General features: G+C 42.2%; 1 protein-coding gene across 6 annotated transcripts in view; it reads right to left on the reverse strand.

The window, feature by feature from the left end:
- Positions 1-12,063, reverse strand: part of LOC142496018 (dihydrofolate reductase-like) — a 33,144-nt gene extending 21,081 nt beyond the window's left edge. For 2 of the 6 annotated variants that reach the window (XM_075602248.1, XM_075602246.1), the window contains exons 1-2: positions 11,880-11,979; positions 4,986-5,120 (exon numbers count right to left, since the gene is read on the reverse strand). The gene's annotated coding sequence lies outside the window, so the exon portion shown is untranslated. Of the gene's footprint in view, positions 1-4,985; positions 5,121-11,879 lie in introns of all 6 variants that reach the window. The other 4 variants (XM_075602251.1, XM_075602250.1, XM_075602247.1 and 1 more) reach the window with 4 other exon arrangements.
- Between the last annotated feature and the right edge of the window lie 4,797 nt (positions 12,064-16,860).

Here is a 16,860-nt window from a genome sequence, read left to right on the forward strand (position 1 = left end):
TAAGGAATGAAACAAAAATTGCAAAAGGGCAATTAAATTAGCAAAAATGGATAATGAAAAAATGGGTTGCAATAGAAAGTAAGATCAACCCTAAAAAGTTATTTAAGTACCTTAATAACAAAAAAAAATGAGAAAAGAAAAGATAGGAGCCTTTCAGTGTGAGATGGGCAGGCAGATTATTGGAGATAAGGCAAAAGCAGAGCTATTAAACAAATTCTTTGCCTCTGTGTTTACCAGGGAAGAATCAATTTCAATTGTAGTGCCCCAGGAGGACACCACAACTCTATATTAATGAACAATTGGTTAACCTAGGAAGAAGTTCATGGGCGGCTTGAAAAAATTTAAGTAAATAAGGTACAGGCCCCGATGGCATACATCCAAAAGTTCTCAAGGAGTTAAGTTCAGTAATAACCAAACCATTAAATTTAATATTCAAAGACTCCATTTCTACAGGCTCAGTACCACAGATTGGCGTAAAGCAGATGTGGTGCCTATATTTAAAAAGGGAGCTAGATCACAAACGGGGAATTACAGACCTGTAAGCCTGACTTCAATAGTGGGGAAGCTACTTGAAGGTTTAATATGGGATAGACAACAGAGGGCTCTCATAAATGTAACTTTTTCAGGTTTGGATAAAGTCGTGAGTGGAGTACCTCAGGCATCGGTACTGGGACCCCTGCTTTTTTTTTTTTATAACTTGTATTTTATTGAAATATTTTTTTGCGTAAGAAATACAATAAAACATACATTACATAGTTACTTTGTGCATCTTAGTAAAATAAATACAATCTTTGAAACATTGTGCTGTATATAAAGTGGGGGTTCCACGACTTTTCGCGCCCTACTGAGCCGTGGAAAATGGGGTTGAACCGGGGTTGAGGGGGGAAAAGAGGGGGGGGAAAAAAAAAAAAAAAGGGGGGGGGGAAGGTGGGGAAGGGGGAGGAAGGTTAGGGAATGGCAGGGGGGATAGGGAAAGGAGGTAATTGATTACTAGATGTTGGTATCGCCGGGTCACGAGAGATACTCCAGTTGTCAGTCGTAGAATGAGTAAGCTGGTGCCTGAGTGTTGAAGTATATAAGATAGAACGGGATCTTTGAAATCGCTCACTCCTACAGGAGAACGCATCTACCATTATCAATGCCAAATTGTGTTACGCTCAACCCCGGGGATGTCTGTCTTTGCTAACCAAGGCAGCCAGACGTTTAGATAATTGTCACCAGTGTCGTTAACCAGACTCGTTAACTTTTCCATCTGGCAGATAAACCATAATCGATTCCGAATCTTTGGGATGTTTGGTATGTCGGGGCGTTTCCATAGTGCTGCGATCTCACACCTCGTTGCAATTGCAAAATGAGAAATTAATTTATTTTGGGATTTTGTTAGATCTTTTAGAGGTCTGTTCAGGAGGAACAGCCAAGGATCTGGGGGAATAGTGAGGTCAAAAATCCTCTGTATCCAATTTCTAATCTTGTCCCATATTTGGGCTATTCGTGGGCAAGACCACAGCATATGTAACAAGTCGGCCGTTCCTCCGCACTGTTTGGGGCATAGGGGGGAGGAACCTGGCACGAACTTAGATAATTTGAGTGGGGTGAGGTACCACCTCATGAGTACTTTATATGCGTTCTCCTTTAGTGTGGTGCAAATAGAGCTTTTGGCTGTGGCTAAAAATATGGTGTTCCAATCGTCCTCCTCTAGAATCTCTCCTAGGTCCGTCTCCCAGTGGTTTCTAAAAGCAGGGGTGTGTTGGTGTGATGCTGAGAGATCGACTACTTCTTTATATATCGTTGATATAAGTCCCTTAGTGTCGGTTTCTGCCCGACAGAGCTTTTCGAATTTAGTCAGGGGGGGGTATGGGGCCAATTTGTTGTAGAATGCTCTTATCTGGAGATATTTAAAGAATTCTGAGTGGGGGATATTTTGTTCTGATCTGATGTGTTCGAATGTTTTAATTTTAAGATCAAAACCCTCTAGGTCCTTGATCCTATTGTATCCTTTTGATCTCCATACTGAACAATTACTGCCTATTAGACCAGGTGCGAACCTCGGATTATTCCATATGGGGGACATTAGGGAGTTAACTGATGTAAGAGAGTTCTTAATTTTGGAAGCTTCCCAGATCGACAACGAGTTAGTCATTGAGGTGAGCGGCAGATCTATGTGTTTTCTTGAGTTTTTAGGTAGCCAAATTAAACTGCTAAGGTCCAATGGGGAACTAGCAGCACCTTCCAACTCCACCCATCTTTTCAATTTAGGGTCGGAGTGCCATTGTATAATATGACTTAATTGAGCCGCTTTATAATACGATAACAGGCAGGGTACCGCCAAGCCTCCCGCTAACACAGATCTTTTCATATTTATTTTATTGACTCTCGGTTTTTTCCCCTTCCAGATGAATTTGGATATTTCAGACTGAAGTGAGAGTATATCCTTTAGTCTGAGTGGCACTGGCAGGGTTTGGAAGAGGTATAGGATACGGGGTAGTAGGTTCATTTTGATGCTATGTATCCTACCTATCCATGAAATTTGCTTGGAGGCCCATCTGGAGAGGTCTTTTTTTAAGGAACGAATTAGGTTGGGATAATTTGCGGAATAGATATTTTTAGCGTTTTTTGTAATTTGAATACCTAGGTATTTTATGGATTTCTTTTGCCAATTAAACTGGAAGTTGAGCTTTAACAATTTCTCGGTGTGACTAGGGAGATTAATGTTTAGAGCTTCTGATTTGGATTGGTTGATTTTGAATCCAGAGACTTTGGAAAATCTGTCAAGTAGGTCAAATAGGTTTGGGAGGGAAGTGAGGGGCTTTGAAATTATTAATAAGATATCATCTGCGTACAGGGCCGCCTTATGAGTTTGTGAATATACGTTTAACCCTGAGATATCTGGGTTGTCTCGGATGTGTGCCGCCAGAGGTTCAATACATAGGGCAAACAGGAGAGGGGATAAAGGGCACCCCTGTCTCGTGCCGCTCTGAATCTGGAATGGGAGAGAGGGGAAACCCTGATGTATAACCTTGGCTGTTGGGCCTGAGTATAGAGACATAATTGCTCTGCTCACCTGATCCCCGAATCCAAATGCTGCGAGCGTTTCCTTAAGATATGGCCAGTCAATCCTATCAAAGGCTTTTTCTGCATCCAGACTTAATAGCATACTTTGGGTGTTATTTTTATTTGCCAATTCTAGCAGATCAATAAATCGTCGGGTATTATCCGCTGCCTGCCTTCCTTTTATGAAGCCGACTTGATCTGGGTGTATTAGTCTGGGTAGGATTGTACTCAATCTGTTGGCCAGGAGTTTAGCGAATAATTTGATATCCGTATTGATTAATGATATAGGTCTATAACTTGTACAATGCAACGGATCTTTCCCAGGCTTATGTATGAGAGATATAGACGCCCGCAGCATATCTCCGGGGATTGGGGCTCCCGCTAAGATAGCGTTGAACATGTGGAGCAGCCTTGGGGCAAGTAATTCTGAGAATTTCTTATAGTAGAGCCCTGAAAAGCCATCCGGACCTGGTGCCTTTGAAGATTTGAGTTCTTTGATAGCCTGTGACACTTCTTCCAATGTGAAGTCAGTACACAGCTTGTTGCTTTCGCTCTCTGTTAATCTCTCTAGTTTTGAGCTGGCTAAGAAATCTCTTAGAGCCTTGCTCGTTTTGCTGTTATGTGCCACTTTCTTCCCATCATATAAGGAGCCATAGAAAGAGCCAAATTCTTCTACTATCTTTTGGGGGTTGGATGTGTGGATGTCAGATTTTAAGCGTAAAGCTTGGATATTAAACTTAGATTGTCTATCTTTTAGCGCGCGGGCTAGCATCGTATCCGGCCTGTTAGCTTTTTCATAAAACTTCCTCTTTGACCAGCTTAGTGAGTTGTCGGCCCTGGAAGTTAATAACATGTTTAGTTCAATTTTGGTATCTTTTAATGTCTGAAGTGTTTGTTTGTTTGGGTGAGACTTGTGAGATACTAGTAGAGAGTGGAGTTTGTCTTGGAGAATAATAATTTTAGCGTCTCTCTCCCGTTTTCTTTTAGCGGTGATGCTGATTAGTAAACCCCTCAGTGTAGCTTTGTGAGCTTCCCAAAGAGTAATATGGGATTCCACAGAGCCTGTGTTAAGTTTAAAGAATTGATCAATATCTTGACCTATAGCATCACAGAGTGCAGGTATCTTTAGGATTGATTCATTTAGTTTCCAGTTCGCCCCTGGTCTAAAGGCCTGAATTTTAGTGCACCGTAGCTCTATAGGTGCATGGTCGGACCATGAAATATCATGGATCTCAGAACGAGCGACCATAGGGACCAGTTGACCCGAAATGAAGAAGTAGTCGATTCTGCTATATGTTGTGTGTGGATGGGAGTAAAAAGTATAATCCTTACTCGTCGGATGTGTCTCTCTCCAAATGTCCATTAATTGGTTGTCTTTTAGGTTTTTAAGTAGGGAGGAGTGAGCTTTTTTGTTGTCTGAGTCCTTTCCCCCTGATCTATCTAGGGAAGCTTGTATTACTATATTGAAATCACCTGCGAGGATTATGCTGCCTTGGGATATTGAGCGCAGAATTCGGAAAAATTTATTGAAGAATGCAGCATCTTGTACACATGGGGCATATAAGGATGCTAAGGTGATATGTTGTTCGTGTATAGTACCTACAAGGATTAGAAAACGTCCTTCCGCGTCTTTTTTCACTGTTTTGGCTACGAATGGAGTTTTATTGCTAAAGAGTATAGCTACACCGCCTTTTTTGGTGGGCGCCGAAGCTGTATAGAACTGGGAGAAGCCCTTGTCTAGGAATTTAGGTGTATTGTTTTTACTAAAGTGTGTCTCCTGGAGGAGCAATATTTCAGCCTGTTTTCGTCTATAATCAGAGAAGGCTAGTCTTCTTTTAATTGGGCTATTAAAGCCTTTAACGTTGTGTGAGATTAAGTTTAATGCCATTGTGCAATAGGGAGGAGGTACGATGTGTCGTATGATGGGTACTTACTGTTATCAATGCCCGAAGTGGTCTTAGCTTTGTCTTTTTCTGCCCGCGTCTGGAGCGTGACCCTTGGATCCTTGAGTCTTAGGAGTGTGGTTGGGGGGGGGAGGGGGTGGGGAGAGGTTGAACATACTGGGAAAGCTACATGGGGGAAAGAGCAAAATAAATTAAGTACTGTGCAACATATGCAAAGTAAAAAAAGGTAGGGGAAAAAAGGGAAGACAAGAGCTCGCCTCGGGGGCCCCCGAGGACGGCTCCTGCGCCTAGAGGGAGGGACTTCAGGTCTCATCACCTGGATGAGCCTGCCTCCAAAAATGGAGTCAGATCTCCCTAGGTCTTGAGGTTGGTCCCGTAAACTAGGGGACCAGGTTAGAGAAGGCATATGCCACGACGAGGCTGGGCCCGCCGGCACTCCTCTATTGGGAAAACAAATCAAACTTGCGGCAAATAGCTCGAACATATTAAACAGGTATTAAACAGATTATATACCCTAAACTGTGAACTGTAAGTACAGAATTTTGGCTCTTTCTGTAGGTGAGTATAAAGCGTATTGCGAAAACCGCCCAGATCCCGCCAGAGTCTTTGAGCCCAGACCTCCTACAGCTATGATTAATCCCGATTGGGAGAGTAGCCTAGGTAACTGGAGAATGTATTAAAGTATATTGTCTGTCATCTGGCTCCGCCTAAGTATACATAAACCTACCGCTGGATAAACAAGCATGTGTATACATACTAAAGTATGGGGGAACGAACGTGAGGGAGGACACCTAAGGACTGAATATAGTGATAGCTGCTTATTGTGGGATCAGTATAGATAGTAAAATTTCCTGCAATAGAAAATGTAGTTATTGTGTAAGTAATGAGTTAAGGATTGGATTATATATTTTGGAAGCCTTGGGGAGTATAGTTCATGAAGAGATTCCCAACCCATCTGCGATGCAGTCGAAGAGAGAGTGTGCCTCCTCGGATCTCTCCCTGCTAGGTAAAAGCCAGATGTTTCGGCTATATTGTGGTGATGAGCCAGAATCAAAGTATATATCTATACATATATATGTGCATAAATGCACTCTTACATGCACACATACATACGTACATACGTATCCACATATATACATCACACATATCCCCGAACATACAAACTCACACATATATACATACATCTGTACATATATATTCATACATAGGCACACCTACACATATACATATATACTCACACATACATATACATACAGACATATAAATGCATATATACGCTCATGTACATACATATATATATACATATCCATACATGCACACATACACACATACACAGGTATATATATACTCACACATATATATAAACACATATGTGCACATATACATACACACGCACATATATACAAACACATATACTCATATATACACACATATATACATATGCATAAACATACACGTGCACACATACATACATACATACGCACATATACATAAACATATATACTCATACATATACATATACATACATATGTACAAATGCATACATACCCACGCACTCATACTTATATACGAACGTATATATACATACACCCATATACACTCATATGTATATAACTATGTAATGTATTAGATTATTAGTTTATTAGTTTGTTAGTGTGTGGTGTACAGTGTAGGTGTGAGTGAGGTGGATACTGGGGAGAATGCCGCTATGTTGAATTTCTTCTTCTCTCTGCCCGTCTGGCATCCGGCTTCCTCCTTTCAGCTTGGGCTCTTCCTGCATCCGGGTCCTCGATGACATCAGCGGCATCCAGCGGCAGCCATCTTGGTGGTGGCGTCGGATCCCTTAAGGAAACTCCGATCTCGCGAGACCTCGATGACGTCAGCGGCAGCCATCTTGGTGGTGGCGTCGGATCCCTTAAGGAGACTCCAATCTCGCGAGTCCTCGGTGACGTCAGCGGCATCCAGCGGCAGCCATCTTGGTGGTGGCATCTGATCACTCTAGGGAACTCTGATCCCGCGAGAGGGAGCAGCGCGACGGCGACGTCATACCTGGCTTCGCGCCATCCTCACTGCAGCTCCCGCGCCGGACCAGGGAGGACCAGGGAAAGATGGCTGCCGCTCGAAAGTGGTGTGCGGCTCAGCTCCAGGCGGCGATCAGGATTTTGAGAGCGTAGGTAGGTCGGGACAGCGGCGGGGAGGGGTATTCTGCGCCAACAGTTCAGTATTTGTATCAGGAATCAGGGAAGCTGGTTTATTCTGATCCTGATGCCTCAGGGGCAGTCATCCCCTTAGGTTTGTTGGTTCCCACTTTGGACCAGGAGGGGCTGGTAGATGTGGAAGGGGGGTTTGGTAATGGGGAACCCGGTGTGCTTCGGGTGGTTCTGGGGATGCCTAATTTGGTTAGGAAACTCTCCCCATCCTCCGGATTCTTTAGTGTATGGGCTACTCCGTTCTTGATGCTAAGAAGGGCACAGGGAAACAGCCACCTATATTTAATGTTGTTGTCTCTCATTACACGTGTGGTGGGGGCCAGGGCTTTTCTCTTCAAAAGGGTAACTGGGGCTAGGTCTTGGTATACCTGAAGCTTAACTCCTTCAAACTCCAGTGACCTGGCCTCTCGGGCAATTCTGCACACTTCTTCCTTTGTGCGGAAGTGGTGAAATCTGGTGACAATATCCCTGGGGGGGTCCCCGCTCTGCGGTTTCCCACGGAGAGCTCTGTGGCAGCGGTCTAGCCTTAACTCTGCCTCCTGTTTGTCCGGGAAAAGGTGCTCTAGCCACCTGAGGGTGAAATCTTCTGGGTTATTGATGCTTTCTGGCACTCCACGTAATCTAATGTTGCATCTCCTGTCACGATTCTCTGCGTCTTCTGCTTTATCCTCCAGGAACTTAACTTTGTCAGTCAGAGAGGATATTTGTTCTTGTGTATGGGAGATGGCAGCCATTGATTCATCAGCCTTTGTTTCAAGAGTGTCAGTTCTTTCACCCAGGGCATCAATGTCTTTCCTGAGGGCCCAAAGTTCAGATTTGAAAAACTTTTTCATATGTGAACAGAATTCTTTTAAGTCCTTTCTTAAGTCCTTTCTGCGAACCACTTCTTCATCTCCTTCATCTTCCGTGAAGGGATCTGCCTCTGGGTCATCCATAGCAGGGTGGGGGGGAGACACCATTTTATTCTGCTTATCTGCTGGGGGCACTGCTTTCCGCTTGAAATATGTAGAAACTGGCTGGCTTTTGGTGCGGGCAATTCTGCCTGAGGCCATCTCTGCAGGTTTATAAAACTTTTGCTGTATAGTGAGCCGGGGAGTGATTGAAATTGCCGCTTTTATTATGTTTAAGAATGCCGACGGGTGAGGAGCTCTGGGATCAGGACTCCATTCACCTCGGTGTAGCTCCGCCTCCCATCGGGACCCCTGCTTTTTAACTTGTTTATTAATGACCTTGAGGTTGGCGTAGAGAGCAAAGTCTCCATCTTTGCTGATGACACTAAATTGTGTAAGGTAGTAGAATCAGAGCAGGATGTAATTTCTCTTCAGAAGGACTTGGAGAGACTGGAAACTTGGGCAGGTAAATGGCAGATACGGTTTAATACAGATAAATGTAAGGTTATGCATTTGGGAAGCAAGACTAAACAGACGACTTACAAATTAAATGGGGATAAATTAGGGGAATACTTGATGGAGAAGGATTTAGGAGTGCTGGTAGACAGCAGGCTTAACAATAGTGCCCAAAGTCATGCAGTAGCTGCAAAGGCAAACCAGATCTTATCTGGCATTAAACGGGCAATGGATGGAAGGGAAGTAAACATAAATATGCCCTTTATAAAGCATTAGTAAGACCACACCTTGAATATGGAGTACAATTTTGGTCCCCGCTCCTTAAAAAATACATTACGGAACTAGAAAGAGTGCAGATAAGAGCCACCAAATTAATAAAGGGGATGGACAATCTAATTTATGAGGAGATTCTAGCTAAATTAGATTTATTTAAATTAGAAAACAGGCGTCTAAGAGGAGATATAATAACATATACAAATATATTCGAGGACAGTACAAGGAGCTTTCAAAATAACTATCCCAAGGACAGTACAAAGGACTCAGTGTCATACCTTGAGGTTGGAGGAATGGAGATTTCACCAGCAACAAAGGAAAGGGTTCTTTACAGTAAGGGCAGTTACAATGTGGAATTACTTACCCATGGAGACTAAGATGGCAGATACAATAGATTTGTTAAACAAAAAAGGTTAGACATCTGTCATGGTAATGTCATGAGGTAATAGGTATTTTAATCCCTCTGGTGCTTAAGAGGTTAATGAGCTACATTTTGAGTTTAAAATACACGTGTGGTTGGTCTTTTCAGAAATCTGGGGGCTTCAAAAGGCCTTAATTGAAGTTGGGTGCCTTAATTGAAGTTGGGTGTGAAAAGTACAAAGAGTGGGTTTATTGCATGTTAACACCTTTTTGCAGGTAGAGACAGATAAGGGCAATGTCTGGAGATTTAGGTGTAAAATATAGCTTCTGTGACAACGTTCTGTACATCGGAGACCGAGCTTCAAAGCATTTCTTGGCAGGGGGTGTATGGATGGCCCTGGGCGTGGCTACAGAAGGTTTCAGACTGAGTGACCTTATTAAATATGAGAATATCATGAGACGTCCTCTGCTGAACGTGCAAAAAATTACATGTGTGTATCCGTGGGACAGAGTCGCACATAATGATTACAGGCACGTGAGGTCCAACAGGTACTAAGAGACATATATTAACATTTCTCTTAATTTTAGGATTATACTGTTATATTTAGTCTCATTGTGTCCGCCACAAGGGCCTGAATGCATTAATGTGTCTTACGTGTGAGTAAATATTACAGAAGTGAAGTTATGAGTACATTTAGATATGGAAAGGGAGTTTTAAACGTCCTTTGGTGGGAGGTGTTTTACGCTGTTGTAAGACTGTCAATCTCACCACTGATTTACGACAGGGGCTGGGTTTAGGTTGTGTTCAATAGAAAATAATGTATTTAAGTCTGGACAAGTATTATGAAAATCAGATGTCCATAGAGGAGTATTTGAGACCAGATACAGGATCTTTCATCGTTTCTTACCAGTGACGTCTCTGGAGAAGTGGGGGGGATCTATGGCATTTGGTAAAGTATAGGTTCCCTTTTTATGGTTTCTACTTTTATTTTAAGAAGCTCTTCCGCCTATATTGTAACTGTATGTTTTTTGTAATACCTTTTCTGTAATCTAAGCACTGTGTTTTTATATATATTAAAACATTTAATAAGTAATGCTTTGGGCTCTGAATGAACTGATTGCACGCTCTGGGGCGAGAAATCATGATTCGGACACATTTAGCTACAACTGATTTAAGTGTGTTAAAGTGCATAGTTTTTCTATAATAAACAGGGACCTGAGGCCCTGGCAAATATTTGAGTCCGAGATCTTGTATCATATTTGCATACCCCAGGTGATGGCAGTGGATAGTTATGATTTGCAGTTGAGTAGGGGTTAATATTAACTTGCTGGTTCCTTGCAGAGGAGAAAGGGGGGTTGGCTAGAGTAGCCGTGTGTATTAACCCTGGTTGCATATCTAAAGTCACGTGCTCACTTGTGAGCTGTTCGTGGCGGTGGTATTTTGGGACGGCTTGAGGAGAGATACAACTCATTTGAGGGACATTTGCGGAGATGAAGAGTGGGGCAGCTTGCGGGTTGTGTATTGATCCTTGATCCTGTAGAGGAGAGATACAGTCCATTTGACGGACCTTTGCGGAAGTGAAGAGTGGGTGCGATTGCGAGCGTCAGTATTAACCCTTGTCCCATATCCAGGACGCGTGCTAGCTGGGGGTCGTACGTGACAACATCTTTTGAGAAAGGAAAGGTATACAGAGATATATAAAATAAGTAAACATGAGAAGCATGTTGATCCAGGGAGTAATCTGATTGCCAATTCTGTAAGTATAGATATAGGATAAAGTATCTGTTGTCTAAGTTTAGCATAGGTTGAACTTGATGGACACATGTCTTTTTTCAACCTCATCTACTACTGTATGTAACTATGTAACCATGTAACGACTCAGCACTTAAAAGGTATTAATTCAATTTTTCTGATGTTTGCTTCTGAACAGTTACAGGATACATGACAAGTGAATGAAGAATATTTACAGTAAGAATTTATCTATTGGATCTGCCTATTTATCTTTTGGGCTTGAATTTCACGTCAGTTGACAACTTATAGTGACTAGACGCGTGGTTACTGTCTCTGAAAGAAGCAATCCCCCAAAATGAACCCCCCCTCCTCCTGGTCTCTGAGATACTGGTGCAGTTACCGTTATTACTTCCTGGTTTTTAAAGGCTAGGCCTGAATAAAATATCACATGGCTGCTCTGATATTGGGAAGTCTGTGGGATCTAAGAAATAACTAATAAGGTGGTGGTGGAGGGGGTGGGAGGGGGTATTAGGCCATAAATCTGAGACTTCAGCACGTGGCTCAATCAGTTCCTGCTTCCGCACAGGTGGCTCAATCAGTTCCTGCTTCAGCACAGGTGGCTCCATCAGAGGCAGGAGCCACCTGTGCTGAAGCTGGGATATCCTGAAAACCTGACCTGTTGGGGGGGGGGGGGGGGGGGGAGGTTTGAGGGCTGGAGTTGAGCACCCCTGGTCTACAGTACTGACAACCCTGATTTAAAATGATCCCACCTACTATAAAAGGGTGATACACCTGGTATAGTAGACAACTTATTTTGTGTTTTTAAGCAGACCTAATATTTTCAATAGTATTGTAGGAATGAACTAATTTACAAGATGAATAATTCAATAGCAGATTGGTTTTTTTTTCCTACTGAATAACTTTCTGTTTCACTTTGTGCCCTCCGACACCAGATACAACATGTCATATACCACAGCAGAGTCACAAAGAAGTTTCAACTTACCTCTTGTTACAAGTCGAGTCAGGCAGGGATTGAGTTGCCTTTTGAGTTGTTAGCCTCACCCCATGAAACCTGTAACTTATGAACCGATGCATAAAAAAAACTTCGTGCTAATGATTAACACAGAAAATGTTAGAAGGCACCAGCCTGTCTCCTGTGATAATAGAGCAACCAAACGCTACAATTCCATACAATATTTGCTTGGAGTCGGCACTTGGCAAAACCTTTATTTTTATGGGTTGTTTTTGTCTTTATTTTTATGGGCTGCTTCTGTACACAGGGTTTATTCTTTTTTCATTAGTCTTTTTGACTATGACAGATGTAGTCTCTGCCAAATCTCAGTCTCATTTCCTCTGACTAATGCCTGCACTCTATGTAACATCATCACCTCTTTATGTTGTTGTGATATTTGACAGCTTTTGCAAACATGCATCACTGACCCCTTTCAAGTTTGTCCATCCTACTAAGTTGAAGACTGTCTGGAAGTCTAAATCCATTTTTCTTTAATGTTCCTCAGTTAGATACGTAAACAAAGTGAACAATGGAAAGACACAGTGTGTCTGCAGCTACAGGGGAAGAGATCAGATTCAAGATCTTGTATGAATCTCAGTGTTTTGATAAACAGCGTCAAAGTCATTTATTAAAGCTGCAGTTCAAGATAATAGGTAAAAAATGGTTTTAACTACAGCTCAACCCTGTTATAATGCGATCCATTACAGCGCGAATCCGCTTATAACGCGATGCAAACATGGCTCCCAATTTTTGTATTTATCAATAATTTACAAGACGATTATTGGTGTCTTAAATACTTTATTGTACAATGCATACAACTGTACATTATTTCTAACGCGATCCGCTAATAGCGCAATGTGATTCTTTGGACCCCAAGCACAGCGTTATAAGGGGGTTGAGCTGTATTAATGTCATTGACTTCCAAGGAAGGATCTGTTCCCTGTAAAGTATAATTTTCAGTTATCTACATCCATCAAACGAGTAACCTTTTATTTCCGCCTGGATAACAATTAGCAGAGCACATCAAAGCATATACCCTTAACTTTAATTTTATTTTTAATCTATATATGCTGCATCACTAGCCAAACAAAAGAACAAAGGAAACAAAGATTGGATTGAGAGGTTACCTACAATATCTATAGTTTACAGCAGCTTAAAAACAGCGTTGTCACAAAAATGATTAGGTGAAGATTGTAAAAACACTTCAAAACATTTGATTACTATTGGGACATTAAAAGTATAAAACATTATATTATATTATAGCCTGGAAGGGCTTGAGGTAAGATGATCCTCCAGTTTTCTGTTTTTGGAGGAATTTTTTTTTTCACTTGACCCTTTTTAGTTGCCCTGGGCCAATCCATAGGGTCTGATATTCAGACCGTCTGTACAAAAGGGCCCATGAGTATTTTCAAGGAGCTCTTCAAGTCCAAGAAAGACTTGTGTGCCTGGTGTCTAGCCTTGACCTTGTCTAAACACTGAGGCCCAAATAGATGTGTTTTCGAGGTTGGGAAACCCAAGTTGGACAAGTCAAGGGAATTTAACCAGTGGGACCTATTGGCACTAGTAACATATTTAAAGCTCTGACCTATAATTAGTGTGGCCTTGCTAACTTGCTTCAGGAGAACTACCTTTGATTCTAACAGGACCTTCCTAGATAATTGAGGTCCCTGGATACCTTCCCTCTCTGCATTGTCCAACATAAATAGGAGTGAATCAGCAGCATCAGATATTTTGAGTTGAATTGTCTGCAATAACTGGTCTGACCTGTCACAGGGAAGGGAGGAGTTACTCATAGCAACTAAGGCCTGGTCTGTCTCTAGCATTATTAGTGCCTAAATATCTGGCATGCCTGTATGGCTTGTTAAAACTAGATCATCCTGTTTGACAAGGAATAAACGGATTGCCAGACTGTTGTCATACAACTCTTGACTCGGTGTCAATAGCCCATTGGGTGTTATGTACCGTTGAGGGAAGTGTCTTCCCTGTGAGACTGACTGCCACCATCTGGATGTCACTCCTTCTGCCTCGTTCACTAGAGGCAGTGGACCTGGACACTTTTGCGGAGTCCCAGTTAATCATCACTGGGACAAGAACGAGGATGAAATGCCAGCTATGGGCTCCTTTTCTGGAGCATTCCGTTAGGCAGCACAGCGAGTCCTGTGCCAGCTACGCGCATCTGCTATTTTTTTTAGCTGGTGATTTTTTGTTAGGTTTAACACCAAAATGGGAAAAAAATCTCCTCTTCTTCCATTACTATTTTTGAACAAGTTTTACAGGATAATTCTGCTCTTTTTCAGAGCTGCGACTCCTCAAAATCATCCGATGAAGAGGATCTTAAGGGCCTTCAAAACACTGTTTTCTTTTTAATGGGTATTTGTCCGCATGACCTGGTGTCAGAAGAACATCGTGTTTTGGGGCACTTTTTACATTTCTGTGTAGAAGAAATAGAGAGAGACTCCCATTAACGTGGGCAAGCAGCCACTACAAAAGCGGCTTCTTTAACCGTTTTCTTCGGGTGGCCTGCGTTTTCATTAGCTGTTGGCAAGCCTCCCAAAGAACAAGTGGTGTTTCCAACTTTATTTCACCCAAAGCATTTCGAGAGCGTAACTCACTTCATCAGGGGTATGCAATAGCTGCTCTTTTAAGAGCATCCTAGTAAAAACTCCATATATAAAAGACTTGTATGAAATGTAATATGTAAATGTATTGATATGTTAATAAAATAATGGAATAAAAGGGTTCCCACACCAGTTAATTGCAGGTCAAACATACATTTGAATTTACGACCGTTGCATGAAGTGTCTGCTTACTTAAAGCCTCATTTTAGACAGATCCCTTCCTCTTATATCGATAACTGTGTTCTGAACCTAATAGGGTTAGACTAAATTGATATTTATCTTTGATGTTGAAATGTCTGAAAACAAAGTGTGTCTGATTATATTTCTTCTGTGTTCCACGACCTCTGCTGTAATGGTCTAGTAGTTAATCCAATAAATTAGAGACCATATGGGCATTGTAGTAGATGATAAAGTTAGTGCAGCAATTGATAAAGAATCTAATTGGAAAAACGTTGCCGTGATTGATTTAAATGGTTTGCTTTTTTGTACCATATAACATACTTGCATGTGTTACAGATGTTACCCAGTATTATACATAGAACAGAGGGTGCTACGTAACCCAAATGTGAATAAATATGAGTAACAAATTAGTGTCTAAAGCAGGGGTGGCCAACTGCAGTCCTCAACGGCCACCAACTGGTAAGGTTTTCCGGATATTCCTGCTTCAGCACAGGTGGGTCAATCAGTGGCTCAGTCTTCGAGTTAATTCCAACTCAAGGCCCAATTGTCATATCTCATATTTCTGTAGAGAACTTCCCAATGGCAATCAGGCCTGCTGACAGTGGGGATCGCAGGGACATTTGTCCCAAGCCAAGCAGTCTGAACCCAGATGTTAGGCCACGCTGGCAGTCTGGCCTGACTTCAGTTTTCCGTGGGTATGACCTGGACGGACCCTGCATGACAGGTATGGCCAAGGGGTAAAAAGCAGTGGGAGAGAGAAGGGGGAGAGTGAAAGGTGGGCGGGGTAAAGGGGTGGTGAGAGAGGTAAAGGAGAGTAGGACAGAGGGGGAACATGAGAGAGGTTTGGTAGGAGGCAAAAAGAGAAGGAAGGGCATGAGGTTGAAGGGGGTAGAGGGTGAAACAGTAAGAGGTGGGAGAGGGTGAGTGAGGGGTGGAGAGAGGGTGGGAGAGGGTGAAAGAGTGGGAGAGGGTGAAAGAGTGAGAGGGGGGAGAGGGTGAAAGAGTGAGAGGGTGGAAAGAACGTGAGTGAGGGGTGGAAAGAGGAACTTGCAGGGCCGCTGACGGGAGGAGCGGACATCCCCCTTCCCAACAACCCGGTGCCCGTGGAGACTCATGTACTAGGTCCCAAGAAAGCCGTTGGCGGCCCTAATGAAATGAGATGTGTTATAATTAAAAAAAAAAAAATAGCAATCAAATGTAACAATGTCAACACCAACACACATTTTAGTGTTCACAACTTATATCGTTATACTTAGTCGAGTGTCTTAAGGCATTGTTCCAGTTTTTAAATCAGAAGCACTTTGCAAAAATGTTGTGCTACACTAAAATGTTTAAGGCAGGGGTTTAAAAAAAATAAATAAAATGAATTAAATAAACCATACTACTGAATTAGCTCGTGTATCTTAATATTTGACCTATTTTCTATTTCACAAAGAAATGGTTTGATCTTCAGCTGGCCTAGTTCAGCTTTTATTGCATGACCCACAACGCTCAAAACACTTTACCTTGTAAAAAGATACTACAGAAAGAAAAGAAAGGCAGTTTTCACAGCACTTAATCTGCAGGCAAAGTGTTACCTTTGGTTGCCTTGGTATTTTTGAAGGCTAGCATAATAAAGATGCCCTACTGTCAACCCCCCTACAAGGTGTACCCTAGCCCTAGGCAACAACATTTCTATCATCCAGGTAAAACTTTGCACAAAAAAAAGGTGAGTTAATAAAACCTGTAAATACCTCTACATTATCAATTTTGTGGGGTTTTCCCCCCTTTCCTCTAGAACTCCTATACTCTACTAACAATCTCCTGAGGTTTCCCTAAAACAGCTTTTTAAAGCAGCATGTAGATTTTAAAAGCCCCTAAAAATATCTTAAATGGTGAAATAAACACCCACATTGTAGAAACTGGTGTAAATGGATGTACAAAATTCAATGACATCTTTAAAACCACTTACAGCTCGCTCCATCATTTTCAGTGCTGGTCGGTCAGTGGTCTTATTACATATCCCGGGATTCAAAAAGCTCTAAGAGGTACCCGAGCCAGATCCAGCGTTAGCCGCTATTGATTTGAATGGCAGTCACAGCCGCAGTCCGCGCTGATCGCGAATATTTATTTTGCATTTTTTTACTTCTTCTTTGCAAAGCTTTATATATAATGTGTGTGTGTGTGTGTGTGTG

Source organism: Ascaphus truei, chromosome 5, assembly GCF_040206685.1.
Source record: "Ascaphus truei isolate aAscTru1 chromosome 5, aAscTru1.hap1, whole genome shotgun sequence".
Classification (NCBI taxonomy): Eukaryota; Metazoa; Chordata; class Amphibia; order Anura; family Ascaphidae; genus Ascaphus; species Ascaphus truei.